General features: G+C 43.4%; 1 long non-coding RNA gene across 1 annotated transcript; it reads left to right on the top strand.

Moving 5' to 3' along the window:
- Nucleotides 1–2,188: 2,188 nt before the first annotated feature.
- LOC129700440 (uncharacterized) lies at nt 2,189–7,305 on the top strand. The gene is made up of 3 exons (XR_008724061.1): nt 2,189–2,381; nt 2,513–2,645; nt 4,309–7,305. It is a non-coding gene; the product is annotated as an uncharacterized LOC129700440 (long non-coding RNA).
- Nucleotides 7,306–8,527: the final 1,222 nt, after the last annotated feature.

Below are 8,527 nucleotides of genomic sequence, written 5' to 3'. Positions count from 1 at the left end.
AAGTTTTTGGTACTTAGCCACAATGCAAAGTGAGGAATGGTGACCATGATAACTTGCAGGCTTGTTCTTGTGTGATGTGAACACAACATGTTGTATTGATTAATCCATATAATGATAGGGATGGATGCAATATCTCTCCAATAGCTATAATCTGCTTCTTTACCAAGGTCTAATGATAAATCTGACAGAAGGTTAAGAAGTTTATAATTGTTTGAGGAACCAGAGATGTGGAACCTAATGGATCCCCGGAAGAAAGTTTTTCTAAATTATCCCTGCTTTCAACCCAATAATCTCTCCCTAGCTGCAGCACTTGCAAGAAAATAGATACTTGAATGTTAACTCCAACATTGCAGGATGTCCAAACAGCCAGGTGATGGAAGTGAAACCCTCACTTCACACCCCTTGCAACGCTCAGGTTGCCAGAATAAATGTGCAGAAAGTGACATCTGAAAGCCAAGGAGTGTGGGAATGAAGTCTCTACTTGCCAGAGGAGAGAGGCCCAACCTAGTCAACACAGGTTAAAAGTGGGAGGAAAAGGCCCAGCCATGAACATACAGGAGGGTAAGAGCAATAGAGCCCTGTTTGGGGAAACCAAAGCATCACCACAGACCAGAAGGGGATGGAGATAGTCATTGGTGAAGTAGGCTGGTCTCCACTGTGCAATACTATTAGATTCACCACAAAGAATTGGCCAAAAGATGTCCAGGATCCTGACGTGCTCTGGGTGGACATTGATAGCAAGACAGCAAAATCCCAGGATCACAAGAGAAACACAATGAAGAACAACTATCATTTACTGATAAACCTGCAGTGTCTTGGATATTAATTTGAGATCGATCTGTACTGAAAGATGTGACAGATTGGCGGTGTTCGAGCTACTGAGGATCAGTGGGCTTAACCTGGCCCTGGAGGATGATATTCTACAAGGCGTCTAGGCTGAGAGTCACTGTCTTGCCTGAGGAGATCCAGTGCATCTGTTACCTTCTCTCACCCAGTCCAACATAAGGTATGTAAAAAAAAAAACTGAAAAGAGCTTAATATTGTATTCCCGACAAACAGGGTTGGCCAATAGCCTGTCTGTTTTTTTGTCTTTTTTAATTTTTGGTGTGTGATATAAGTCTGTGAATGTTCTCCAGCGTGTTTTATGTGGGGGGAGAAGGGAGAAGTTCGGAGGAAACTTGTTTTCAGTTTGTTACCTTGCCAGAGATGTGATTGGTTTCCGGGTCGTATCTCCAGTCGCTCTGTGGCCTAACATCGATGGAGCTGGAGGTCTCCTCGAAATGACTTTGTGCCCCACCGCAGCGCATGGACTTAACATCGGAGCCGATCCCTTGCCTGGGATCACTCCAACAGCATCCTGCGAACTTGCCATAGAGCTTGCAGTCTCGGGAGAGGCCGAGTCGGGAAGGTCCAACGACTTACAGGCTAGACCGGCCCCGACCCGGGGTCCAATCGCCGGCGAGGGGGAGCTGACATTCCCCCTGATGCGGGGATCCCGACTGCCGGCAAGATCGTCTCGTCAGCAGAAGGCTCGAGGCCCCGACCACAGGAGAGCAAAGAAGGGAAGAGATTGAGCTTTTTTCCGCCTTGATTGCGTTGGGGTTCAAGCTTGACAAAAAGCTGTTTTCAACCTGGAGGGGATAGTTCCCCGGTTCCTGCATCATCTTTCTGATGATAGCTGCCTTTTTGACGAAGCACTTGATGCAGATTCCTTCAGTGGTGTGTTGAGACAATAATGAGGAAATGACCCAGCTCTCAGGCTTAGACACTACGTGAAGAGGTTGGGCTGGGGGTCGAGGATGGGTTGATGGTCGGTTGGACGTGCCACTGAGAACAAAGGAGGAGCCGGCACGGGGAACCACCGAGACCTCTTCCTGCAGACTTCGGTGACCTACTCCAAGATGACTGCCAGCAACGTGCCAGGGGGTAGAGCGGCCACCAACTCAACACTGGCCGAAAGAGAGCAAAAGGGGTCTCGGGGAGGAGGAAAAAATCCAGTATGAACATAGAGGAGAGCCAGAGCAGCATAACCCTGACACAGCTCGTTGCTGGGAAACCCAAGGCATCATAACAGACAAGAACAGAACAGACGCCTCCCAGGAAGCCACGAGCGGTGGGAGACGCTGGTTGACGTATCCCTGTGGCTGAACTCTGGGTCGGAGCAAGGAGCCCTCAAGAGTGGACCCACTATAGACTCAGTGGGCCGAAGGGCCTGTTTTTGCACTGTATCTCTAAACTAAACTAATTCACTGGTTCTCTTGTGCCCTTGCCTCTGTCTCCGATTTCACCAACGGATACGGAGGACCTCCATTCCCAGTAACCTTCCTCCTCAACCCTCCTTCTATGCTGTCTTGGGCAAGCAGAAGTCACCAGTCGTCTATGTAAGTGTTGACATTTACATTCAAAAATTGAGATTTTCAATTTAAAAAAATGTTTAATTTAGATGTCTTTTCTGTTGATTTTGTTTTAAAGCTTTTTTCTTTATTAAAGATTGATGGACCTATGCTTTCAGATCTTGGCTACCATGGACCTTCTGTGGACTAACGAGCTTAACCTGGCCAATCTGCACACTGACAGTTGCCGTCTTGCCCGAGGAGATCCAGAGCATCTGCAATGTTCACTCGCTCATTCCAACAAAGCCTCTGGTAAGAGCAACCAAAAGGAGTAATATATTCCTCACTGATAGACTTTTAAAAATCACCAGAAAAAAATGTATTGTCCAAGCCTGCCATTTACATTTATTTTATCTGGATGTCCTATTTCTTTATTTTTAGTGCTTCGTAACAAAAGGTGCAAAGTTTGGGCTGGGAGTTGAGATTCAGGCTGGGTAGTAGGTATCATACAACTTAACACAACATGGTTTGTGTGAAACAATTGTACACAAGCTGACATTTTCTTGAAGATCTCAATTACATAAATGCAAGTTGCAGGCATCAAAGGTATTTATTTTTCAGCTGGCCCCAATCATTAAATGTCAAGTAACTGTACACGGTAATTTAGAGCCACGGGAATCTGCAGATGCTGAAATCTTGATCAAAAAACAAAATGTGTTGCTCAATGGGTCACACAAACCTCTATGGTCAGCCAACATTGTGGGTTGTGACCCATCTTCAGTCTGTTAGTCTAGCACTAGCAGGGGATATTAGAGGTACATTTGTACAAAAAAATGGCAAATGTTGGAAATAAAAAAACAAAATGCTGGAAAATTCAGCCCATCAGGAAACATCACTGAAGAGAGAAACATCATAAATGGCCTATCTCCTTCGCTCTATAGATGCTGCTGCACCCGCTGAGTTTCTCCAGCATTTTTGTGTAACATCATAATGAATGTTGATTAAAGAACAATCCGTGATCTTTTGAGATGTCTTTCATGAAATCTGTTGCTTCAGTAGATTTGTGCTCAATGAACGCATGACTTTAGGAGCCGAACTGAGTTTTTTAACTGGCTGCATCTGATATTTTACTTGAGCAAGACCAGACCAGAAACTCCTTGATTTTGTGCATCTTTTTGTTACTAGATGGTGCCAGAGTGTCTTTCCATAGCAATAATCTATTACGTTTATAATTGTGCACCAGCTAACAATACTTTCCAAAAAATCATGCAGCACAGAAATAGGCCCTTTGGCCTGACATAACCCTGTCAACCAAGATGACCCATCTAAACTAGTCTCATTACTTGCGTTTGGTTCATATCCCTCTAAATCTTTTCTATCCATTTACCTGTCCAAATATCCATGAAATATTGTTATTGTCCCTCAAATACTTTCCCTGGAAGCTCGTTCTTTATACCATCCACTCTCTAAGTGGAAAAACTTGCCCCTCAGTTCCCTATGATTTTTTTCCCCCTCACCTATAACCTATGGTTTAAACGATATGTGGACAGGTACATGCTTTGGAAAGGTTTAGAGAGAAATAGGCTAAATGCAAGCAAATTGGACTAGTTTAGATGGGGCATCTCGGTCATATTTTTTTCGAAGCTTATCAAGATAATTTTTTTATGTTATGCTGACAATGTTTGTTTAGGTTCAGAGGTCAAATATTACTGGTCACGTGTGTGGCCTCACACGGGGGAAACATTTCATGACTCGGTATTATCTTACAAACCCTGTGAATGTTAAAAAAGCTAGAATGTTCATATCTTTAGCAGGCATGCATTATAGTTCTGCAGGTAGGGAAATAGCAATGAATAAGATTAATCTTACAATATTTTTTTAATGTATTACTGTATGTGATGCCATTTGATCACATGTGTGACATTTTTGGTTCACTTTCCAAAGAATGGCCCATAAACTATTCTATCTTTTACAGCTGGGTTCGATCCAGAATATGAGGCACTGTCCTAACCATTGGAGATTGATGCCATGTTGAAAATAACCTGAAGTAATCGGAAAGGAATGGATGGATCCTGCTTTTTATTGCTCCCTCCAGCAAGATGGCGGTGGTACGCTTCATCCTCCAGATCACCACAACAGCAGTCTGCAGTATCATCGGGCAGCTCATTATGATGATGGTAGCCGGAATCACCAGGGCAATGATCCAGACTTCCAATTTGTACATTGACATAATTGAAACCGCCTTATTGGGTTAAAGCACAGAATGGATTTAGATGAAGGAAATAATATGAGCCACTGAATTCCATCGTCACCTAAAAAGCATACCATCGTTTCTACTTCCTCAGAAGACAAGGATATTTGGCATTAATTTAAAGACTTTTCTTCAACTTCTACCGTTGAACTGTAGAAAACGTACTGCCGGGTTGCATCACAGCTTGGTTTGGGAACAGCTTTGCCCAAGAACACAAGGAGTTGTGGATCACTCCAGCACACAGACCAGACTTCCCACCATTGACTACCTTTACACTTCACTCCCTTGGGAAAACAGCCAACATAATCAAAGACCTTTTCCACCCTTGTCATTTCCACTTTTCCCTGTTTCAACCACAAAGAGGATATAAAAGCTTGAAAGCGCGTACTTTCAGACTTGGGAGCAGCTAATTCATTTCACTTGCACTTTATGTGCAATGTGACGAATAAAACCGTATTGTATTGTATTGTACCTTCTTCCCCTAATTTCCAACCAACATCATTGTGAACATTGGACTTTTTCTCAGAAACTATTATGCTACAATGTTGAGAAATTGTATGCTGCACTATGCATGTTTCTCTTCTCTCTACCTATTGTGCTTGTGTATGGCTTGATTGTATTTATGTACAGTATTACGTGATTTAATTGCATAGCATGCAAACAAAACTTTTTCACTATCTCAGTGCACAACAATAAAGCAATTTAAACTTGTTTTGTGTGCCACAGTAGATGACTTCACATTGCCATATTATATTCCTTCTGTTATGTTCTGGCCCACACAATCAGCTTGTTTCTATCCCTTTAAAACATCTTTACATCCTTCTCACTACTCAAACATTTCCAAAGTTTTGTATCATCAGTAAAATTGGAAATGTGATATTTGGCTTCCTCATCCAACGTTGAAGAAGACTGAATAATCAGGGTTCCTGGGTTACCCACCTATCTATTTCCAATCCTTGGTTTCTGCCTGTCAGCCAATTCTCAATAGCCAGCAGTATACTACACTAATCACATACCTTTTGAAGTTCTAAATGTACCACTGCCATTGTCCATTAAACCAACCATATCCTCAAAATCTTCAAAAAAATTAACACCATGCAGCTTATCCTCCCACGCATTTTACTTATTTCAGATGAAACCATTTGCATCAGACATAACCTTTACAACCATCATGTGTGGGAAGGAACTGCAGATGCCGGTTTAAATAGATACAAAGAGCTGGAGTAACTCGGCACAGACATCATCAATGGAGAAAAGGAATTACTGACGTTTCTAACGTTTCAGATCGAGACCCTACTTCAGACAGCCAGAAAAGCAATGAGCACAGACTTTATTGTGTAGGAAAGAACTGCAGAAGTTGGTTTAAATATCTAGGGAAATGGATGTGGAATTGTTCTGCCAGAGCCAGTCCAAACACAATAGACCGAATGGCCTCTTTCTCTCCAGCTACATTTCTTTGATTCTATATGTGTCCATTTCCCTTTTAACCACCTCATTCCCCTCCCCCTCCCACAGGGTGGCATGGTGGCGCAGTGGTAGAGTTGTTAACTTGCAGTGCCGAAGTCCTGGGTTTAATCCCGACTCCGGGTGTTGTCTGTACGGAGTTTGTGACCACGTGGGTTTTCTCTGAGATCTTCGTTTTTGGGATGTGGAAGGAAACTGGAGGAGGCCTACACGGTCACAAGGAGAACATGCAAACTCCACACAGACAGCACACAAGGTCAGGATCGAACCTGGATCTTGTGCGCTGATGATATAGCAACTCTACCAGCTGAGCCACTGTGCCTCCCAATGATCTTAGCAATCCAGTAACCTGACCCAACTCTATCCAGCCTCAACTCCACGTAAACCAAGTAAATCATTTTATTAGATTATTAGTCGAACACACTCTTAATTACCCTCCCATCTGCTACGGTATGGAAGAGCCACATCAATGATCCGTCTTCAATTGCCCTTGAAGTTTCTGCCTTTTTGATAAGCTGCCGATTATGAAAAGTGCCCCCATTGTTCCCGCTGCTTCTATCCTACCATGTGTATTGTGATCAAGGGATTAGTTACTTCTAATGGGAGAGGATGCATATGCAATAGTACTATTAGCTCTGCTTCCATGGCTACTCATAGGTATTTCTGATGTAAACACTTCATCTTGTTCAGTTAGCACAATTATAATCACATTGATTTTCTTGATTGAGTATATAGAATGAGAATGGATGTGGGAGGAGAGAGAAGTCTAAATATAAGAATATAAACAGAAGTAATGTTTAACTTCTCAAACACTGTGCAAAACCATATCTATGTCTTGGGTTCACTTTTCATCCAACGCCTGTCTTTTCCCCCCAAAAAACAAACTATATGCAGAAGAAAAAATATGTACAAAACCAAACACTGCAAAAACTCATTATCAGTGCCTATACATTGGATGGTGTCATAGAAACATAGAAAATAGGTTGCAGGAGTAGGCAATTCGGCCCTTCGAGTCAGCACCACCATTCAATACGATCATGGCTGATCATCCTAAATCAGTTCCCCATTGCTGCTTTCTCCCCATATCCCTTGATTCTGTACTTTGATTCTCATCATTCATACTCTAGTGTTCACATCTATCTTTAAACAAAATACCCTTGTGGCCGTGAGGGGATATCCCTGCCCTTGTTTGAGGGGGGTTTCCACTAGACTCTGCCCCTCAATGTTCAGCAGCGGAAGGACCTTAGACAGTGCTTCTGGAGTGTCTACCATTCTTTTTCCCAAAATAAGCATTATTCAGAATAATAAAAAAATATACACAAAACAAGAACTGTGCAAAAACTCTTCTGATATTCTCAGTGTTTATACATTTATTGGTGTTCTATGGTAATGTTCACAAATTATCCTTATTCCACGCACCCTTGACACTCATGTGGCTCCCTTCCCTTGTTTGAGGGGCGTCTCCACCAGGTGCTGCCTGCCATCTTATTTAAAGAAGATAAACACAAAGTAACTCAGCCTACAGGCAGCATCTCGAGAGAAGGAATGGGTGACGTTTTGGATCGAGACCCTTCTTCAGAGCTGCCATTTTATTTAACTTGTCCCACTTCGTCCTTAAAGTTTGACTGTTGCTGCTACAGCCCCTTCCCCTGGCGTGTGTTCATAAGTGATAAGAGCAGAATTTGGCCATTCGGCCCATCATGCCTCGCGGGTCGACGGTCGATGAGAGCATGGAGGGCCGCCATGAGGGGAGGGAAGAACAATGGAGGACCCGGCGTGTGGGGAGGCTGCCGTGAGGGGGGAGAAGAGCAATGGACAATGGGAGGGAGGGAGAACAAAGGACAATGGGGACCCGGTGTTGGGGAATCGCTGTGGTGGGGAGGAATAAAAGGAGGAGCCGGCGTACTTTGTAACTGCCAGCGTCATAGGTGGCTGCTATTTGTATAAATTGGGTATTTAAGCAAAGAATTTCACTGCTGTGTCACATGTGACAATAAAGTGTTCCATTCTGCTCCAGGTCTACTCCGCCATTCACTTATGGCTGATCTATATTTCCCATTTAACCCCATTCTCCTGCCTTCTTCTCATAACCCCTGACACCCTGACTAGAGCACCAGTTATGCCACAGGGGCTGGAAACTCGATGACACCTTATGCCCACCATAGCGTTTTCCACTGTTTCCAAATGTTTATGATGAATACAGCCATGAATAAACAGCTGCAAACAAGTTAAAAATAAATGGATGGCACAATGGCCCAATCGGTAGGGTTGCTCCCAGTGCCCGGAACTCGGGTTCGATCCAGACCAAGGGTGCTGACTATACAGAGTTTGTACGTTCTCACTGTGATCACATGAGTTTTTTCCGGATGCTCCAGTTTCCTCCCACATCCCAAACATGTGTAGGTTAATTCGCTTCTGTAAACTTTCCCTAGTGTGTAGGATAGAAATAGTGTACGGGTGGTACGAATTAGTGTGTGGT

The sequence above is a fragment of the Leucoraja erinacea genome, chromosome 9, assembly GCF_028641065.1.
Source record: "Leucoraja erinacea ecotype New England chromosome 9, Leri_hhj_1, whole genome shotgun sequence".
Lineage (NCBI taxonomy): Eukaryota > Metazoa > Chordata > Chondrichthyes > Rajiformes > Rajidae > Leucoraja > Leucoraja erinaceus.
Note: the sequence above shows the minus strand (reverse complement) of the source record. Positions and strands in the feature narration are given on the sequence as shown.